Genomic DNA, 7593 nt, shown 5'->3' with positions numbered 1-7593 from the left:
GTGTGTGTGTGTGTGTGTGTGTGTGTGTCTGTTAGGTGGGCGTTTCCATTTGTGACATATGGTTGAGCCTGTTGAGGGCCTGCGCATAAAACTGCTTACAGACAGAAAAGATGCAGAAGACAAAAAGGGGAAAACTTGTTAATTAGCTGCCAATTACGTGAAAAGTTACTTCAAAAGTTTACCTTCAGTCTTAGACCAGAAGCATTTAAAAAAAAAAAAAACATAGAATTCTGAGAAGTACCAGTAATCATTTTTGCCATTTTGGCTCATACTTGTAATCTTTCAAAATATTGGTTTCCAAATATTTGCTGTAAAAAAAGATGATTTTTTTCACACACAACTGCAAATGCCAACCATTTGTGTTTATAGAGAAGGTTATGCTGGAAAGTAAATCCATAGCTGTATAAGGTCCTGAGCACTGAGACACTGCAGTTGGATCTTCGAGGTCAGTGGGTTTCAGACGGGGAACTTTGGACTTGTATCATTTGTGTGACAGAAATGTGAGTACTCTGAAAGTTGAGTCGATTTGTTGTTGTGTGTGTTGTTAAACCCAAAGGCTACCATTAAAAAGGTGCTGCTTTGTTCTAATTTTCAATATGTTTCACCTAATTCGTTGGTGCTTTTAATGAGTTAMTAACTCAGCTTTGAAGCCGCTTTGCAGACCAAAGTTTTCAAAAGAAATGTTATCATTCAGATTAAGGTGCAGGGGTGACCTGAGCAACTACCAGACCAAATTGTAGCTTCATATTTTCAAAATGTGCCATGTTATAGGCATTATCTGCAGTCTAAAGTCTAAAGTTCACCTGTCAGGAGCAGATATTTTGGACACTTACACAGACGCAATTAGATATAAAAACTTTACTTCCACCTGTTGAGTTGTAAGGTGGTCTTTTTTTCTTTTTTGCAGCTTCTCTGTTGTCTGGAGCTTGGAGCTTCAGTTAAGCTGAATTGTTAAAAATAACTACAGTATATATCTCTACATCAGAGAAGTAAAGCTTGACAATGACCCAAGTATAAATTAAGGGTTTCACCTGTGTCTCGTACAATGTGGATTCTGGGATAAAAAAAAAAAAAGGAGTAGAGTGTGAATCCTTGGTCAGTGAGTCCAATTACGGCAGAGCAGGGCAGACAGGTGATTACTGGAGATCCGGAGGCAGAGGGAGAACAACGTTGGAATTTTTTAATTAACCTAACTCACTGGTTGACCTGATAGAGTGTAAGGTAAGTCGAAGAATTTGCAGGGAGTGACACTCAGACCAAAGAGCAGATAATGAGCCACAGGAAGGATTTAGCAGCAAACCGGAAAACAAGCTGGAAAAGACCAAAAATGCATTGAGTGAGTTTTGGAAAAACCCCTCTTCAGTTCGTCACGCGGATTTGAAAACCAGTCTGGCTGATAACTTATCATGTCCCCCCTCATACTGAGTCATCAAATCCTTCAGTGTGTTTCAACAGCTAATGCCACGACATTAGACTGCAGCCAATGTTTACCCCATCGTGGCAGCGGCTTCATTCACCAGCAGCTCACATTCAGACTCKTTCAGGAAAATCCGTGCCACGGCGCCAGGGGGAAACAACAACACCTACTTGTGCAAATCCCCTCAAAGGCACCACATTATCTTCGCAGCACAGCTCTAGACTGCCTAATCAGAAAATGTTGTTTTGTTTTGTTTTGTTTTGTTTTGTTTTGTTTTTTTGTTTCACTCCAGCCCAGACGCTGTCACAGTTCATTTTTCAGACATATATTCTCAGACAGAAACACAAACTGTGCATCACAAAAACTGTATATCATCCTAATAAACCCAAACATTTGAATATTTAGTGGACTAATGCAGAATATAATCACGTTACAGGCAGAGCTGTGAAAGCTGTACAGAATTAATGACATTTTACAAAATGGCTAAAAAGTTCTACTTTGTTTGAGAGCTTACGTGTTGTTGAGGCTTTTCTCTGGTATATTTTTTACATATTTTAGTTCACCTCTTTGCTCATTCAATTGTATTAATTAAATTATGTATTGATTAGAAAAAATCTTCTCCAAGGCAAATGTTCAGCACAGTAAAACGTTCAAACACTCTTACCTGAACAATATTGCAGCTGACTTGGGACCAAAAAGTCACAAGTTCGACTCCCCGCCGTGCCCACGTGTCCTTGAGCAAGGCRTCTAACGCCCAACTAGGTGTTTCTCATGCGTGATGAGTCAAATGCAGAGCACAAATCTCATCACTGAATTAAAGTTTTCCGTTTTAAGATGATCTTAGTCTAACATGGATCCTTTCAAGCAGAGGTTCCCAAAGTGTGGGGTCGCACCCTCTAGGTGGAACTTAGAGGTACTGTGGGGGGCACCAAATGAAAAACAGAATACTTCAACACTGCTGGGATAATGATACGACTCCCACTTTAATACCAAAAACGTTTGGATTAAATGTGTTATTTTTGATCAACTTTTTTTTTGTTGCATAGAGGAGAATTAAAAAAAAGATTTATTGATAGCCCTGTTGAATGTGGCAGCATGATGGATCAGAGGTTGGCTCTGTCGCCTCACAGCAAGAAAGTCCTGGGTTCAATCCCCGGTTAGGACCTGGGAGTCTTTCTGTGTGGAGTTTGCATGTTCTCCTTTTGCTTGAATGGGTTTTCTCCGGATTCTCCGGTTTCCCCCTCACCCCAAAAATATGTACAATAAGGCCTCCCTTGCAAAAGTTATCACAATGGGATTTGCCTGGTTAAATAACAGTGTAGGGATGCACCGATATGAAAATTTCAGTCGATATCTGATATAATTATTGCTGTTATGGCAGATAACCAAAATTTACCGATATTGCACAAACACACAAATTGTATTATACATATACACACAAACACACTTGGGTCTGTTTTTGATACCGTAAATAAATAACCAGACCACTTGAAGAAATTTATAGTTATTACAGGTTAGTACTGAGGTTAAAAACACAACACTATATTGTTTAGGTTTTTCTGTTTATAATGTTGACAATGTTTAATCTATTATATTTTGTTTGATATAGATTAGTTACATGTCCGAAGAATATAATAACACACAATAAACCGTTGTAATAACAGTAGGTGAGAATTTTGTCTGAATGCCTGTGATTCAGCCGTAGGTCATAGGGGGCGAACGCAGACATTGAAGACCTTGTRTAAATTGGTCAACTTCCTGTTTTGTCAGCAGTGTGTGGTTTCCTGTCAGCTCCGGTGAAAATAACCCCCCACTCCAGAATTCTGGTTTTGTATGGTTTTAATTCCTTCCACAAATCATTTTATTTAACAATGGTGTTTTTATATTGACTTCGGTCTTTGAACACGTATTTTTCTTACACTCTGACATGGCTCCCTACTTCAGTTATTCCTGGCAACGCAGCATCACTATCACTATAATGATCAAACAGATGCCTCTAAACCAACCATAGCCCCTCCCAAAACATAAACACAAAGCTAAAAAGCGAGAAATCAATACCGGACGTTAATATAAGCCCAGTTTTACATGTAGGAGAGATACCGATATTCTAAAAAAATGACCAATTTCGGCCGATACAGATATTAATGCCGATTTATTGTGCATCTCTATAACAGTGTATGCATATGTGTTTGCATATTGCAGTCTGCATCTGTTCCTGTCATTGCTCTTGTGTATAAATAACATCAATTACTAAATAAGGTGGCATTAGATAAAAAAAAAATCTTGCTTTTTAGGATCACTGAAAAGGTTTTTCTCCAAGTTTAAAAACACTAAAAATCCAACTGATTTCAACTAAAMCCTTTACCAGAGGATGAGTGAATGAAAAGCGTTAGTTTAATGTCCCTGATTTTCATAATAAGGTTGTTGTTTACAGAAGCCATGCATTGCTGCGTTTTGTCTTTCCAGCCCATCACTCAGTTACCTAAGAAACTGGGTGAGTCATGGTTACAGCTCGGTGGAGATTTAGAAAGTGATGGATATCAAGCGAGGGGGAGGTAAAAACAGTAATCTCAAATCTGTCTAACACCCACTCTGATCCACTCTCTCACACGCCCTCTTTCCTTGTCACTTCTTAGCGATTTGTGAAGGAGTTCTCGCTGCTTCAACTTTCTTTGTGCCTTCTCTTCAGAGAGCTCAGGGCAATACATATAAGAATATTATGAAAATTCATGACTGCTATGGTAAACTTTGTCACATTCCAACCATAGTACATGACAAAAGTATCAAATGGTATTAAAGGACATTTTGTGACTGATTAACAAAATTTTCGATATTATTATATTTTATACCTTGTGAACAAAATATTACTTTGAACAGAGAATCTACAATCTTAATACGAGTCTTGCTTCAACAGGTATTGTTTTAACTTTTAAGAAGCGTTTATAATGACATTGGGTCAAGTGTGATACCATTTCCTGGATCTTGAGAATGGACCAAATCTGAGTAATATATGGTAAACTCTACTTCATTAAATATTCAAGTCTAAATCTGAATACAGTGTATCTCCCGTACGTACTTCAGCTGCAAATAACGACGCTTCTTTTCACTTTAAATTCACAAAATAAGACCTTTATTTTCAAATTCGCTCATTGTGGAAAATATGGTCATTACAAAAGTAGGCTTTGGCTTCTTTCTTTAAAGGCACAGTGTGTAGGATTTTATCAATTCTTTTAGCCGAAATTGAGATAATCACCAATGACAATAATAAAAAAAAACATGTCTAATCATTGCAGACGAACACCTTGTTTTATTATTTTTACCTTATAAAAAGCTGTTTATATCTCCATGGCCGCGGGTCACCACAACAGACAGCCGCCATCTTGCACCGCCATCTTGTCTACRAAGGCTCATGAAGGACAAACTGCGGTGGCAGCGTCAAAACAGTTTTAGTTGTAATACTATAAATGTAATATTTGTTGTCTGTCATTGTAGCTGGGATAATTTTACTTATTAAAGCTCATAATCTTACCACTTGAAACWTCACTAGCCCTGAAGCTGCTGGTAGACATCGYGGTTGGAATTATCAAAGGTTTTTGACACCTGAGAGACACAGTAGGAACTCCTTTGCGTTTGGAAACGGAGGGTGGGGGTGGGGGGAGGACCAGGGAGGATGATTCAACCACTCAACCACTAGATGTCGCTGAAAACAACAAATCCTAGACACTGTGCCTTTAAATGGCTCTTTTGCTCAGGCAGAAATGTTCCGAACATCTTTACCAGAAAAAATTTAATAAAATTGGTGCAAGCATTTGAAATTATTGCAGATATGTTTCATTCGACTGCTTGAAATTGTAAACATTTCCAACATTCATCTGAATGTAAGTTTTAACAGATCACCACCACAAACCTCTGGCAGTGTTCAGAGTCAGATCACTCTTGCTTGAATGCATTGATCCTCCACAAGACTAATTGATTTAAATCATTTGTTTCAGATGCACAAGTTTAATTACTGAACTAGTTTTCTGGTTGTGACTTAGACTGACTTTGGTTTGGATGTGAGAGACACTGTTCTCTCTTGTTCTTTCCATCTCACTCTAGTTTTGTATTCACTTTGAGTTGCTGCAGCCTCTTGGCATGGAACAGGACTTGTGTGTTTTGTGTGCGTGAGCGTGCGCACCTGTCTGCCTACTGCCCTTCCACGTGGGCATGCTGCTTTATTTGCCATATGCCAAGGGCTCTTTGGAACAGAGGCACTGTTATCCATTCATCAAGCTTGCAGCATCAGTATCCTGCCAGCTTTCCTTGATCTATAGTCTAATTTACACCTCCAACACTAACTCTCCTCCCTCTTAAAACCCCCCATGACACAAAGCAGGGTTTGCAACCATAAATCTACACGTTGCACCGCTGCAAGTCCCGCCGGTCTGTCTGCTTATGTTTTCAAAGGCAACAGCTTTGAATCGATCCACTGAGCGACCGAGAAACAGACAGATAAATGGCKGTTCCGCTCAATCGGTAAACCGCAACGGAGAGTTTCAAACTTTRGGCGTTTAGCAATAAGAGTTATCTTAAAGTTTAAACAGATAAGCAGCGGTGACAGTGATGAACAGCTGAGAGGAAAGCAGGTGTTTTCTTGCGTGATGCCCCCTTCAAGTCTTCGTCTCGCCTTGTACTTTCATTATCTCCCTTCCTCATTTCCTTCATTGCTCTAGTGGCAGCTGTGGGGCCCTGGGTTTCGATTGTGCGCCGAGGGCTAATGGCCATGACAGAAGCGGTGTGAGGAGGCACGCAAGGAAAGGAGGGCAAATGAGGGAGAAATAGACAAGTGAGACAGGCGAGTCTGCCATTCCGTTCTTAAAATAATAGATTTAAAACAAGGAATGGGAATCCAGGAAATGATCTCTGTGTTGCTGAACGAAGATGCATTAAGAACGAGAAATCCCCAGACAACTTGGGAATCCCTTTTTCCTGYGTCTTACAGTAACATCTGACATGAGAGTGTGACTGGAAAAGCAATAATTCAGTATTACAGTCCGAGATACACAAACTTGAGCTTTTATGATGAATAGGTGTCATTTTAAAAGCACTGTAAAAATGTAAAAGCATGCAGCAAAGCATGCATCAGGATGATAAAATCATATTTACAGAGTAACTGATCTTTTTAGCATCTGAAGTGCTAAAAAGGTACTTCAGTCCATGAAGGAATGCATGTCACTCACTGCTTTTCAATCCAGCTTTTTGAATAAAWATTATCTAATGAAAAGGCTAGAGTTGTAGCAGCTTTCAGTTCTTGTAAAGGATGTCTTAAGGATCATCTCTAAGAAGTAGTTGCTAAACAAAGAAMTTARATTGATTTTTAATCACTTCARTAAGACCATTTTTAAAGGGGCCATATCACRAAAAATCCACTTTTTTAGCTGCTAAACGCATTTTGTTGTGTACTTTCARGGTCTCTAGGAGTGCAGAACATTTGGATTTAGTCTCTGTCAGTGCTGTGTGGATATGTTTATAATCTGTTTGTGTCACATTTTTCAACTCGTTCAGTTTTCTCTATCTCTATGATATTTTCTGAACTACTGCCCCACAGTGTTTGCGACGGATCTGCCCAATAAGGTCTAGACTTACCAACTACAATTTGGTCGTCATCGTTCTTCTTTTGCTCTGGGTCAGACAATGGTTACAACAAGGTTAGATGGACAAGTCTTCCCTTGTTGGCATCTTTTAATTAATTTGTAAATAAAATGTTTCCGCGCAGCTATGTAGTCGGAAACCCATCTATCAAGCTAGAATTAACYGGTGTTAAAGAGGCAGCGTCAAAACGAGTTGATCTGAGACACGCCTCAGAAAAGGGGGTGAAAGAGGGGCTTGTGGAGTTGCAATAAAGAGGAATTCAGATCAAAGCTTTGCAATTCCACTTTATATAGACCCCAACTGAAGGATTTAAATGTGAAAAAGGATTTTAAAGCACATGTCTCCTTTAAATCTTGAAAACATGCAAGAGATTTTGTACAAACTTTGTATAAGACACAACTAAACTGGACATTGATTAAGGTCCAAAAGTCTTCAGTCATTCTATATGAATGGCCCTTGAGATGGTTCCATCCCTGAACCTTTTGACTTCTGCTTCGCCTCCTTTTTCCCTCTGCCACCTGATGAAAGCYGCCTTTAGCCTCCAT

This window comes from Austrofundulus limnaeus, unplaced genomic scaffold (assembly GCF_001266775.1).
Source record: "Austrofundulus limnaeus strain Quisiro unplaced genomic scaffold, Austrofundulus_limnaeus-1.0 Scaffold0, whole genome shotgun sequence".
NCBI classification, from domain to species: Eukaryota; Metazoa; Chordata; class Actinopteri; order Cyprinodontiformes; family Rivulidae; genus Austrofundulus; species Austrofundulus limnaeus.
This window is presented reverse-complemented; position numbering follows the sequence as displayed.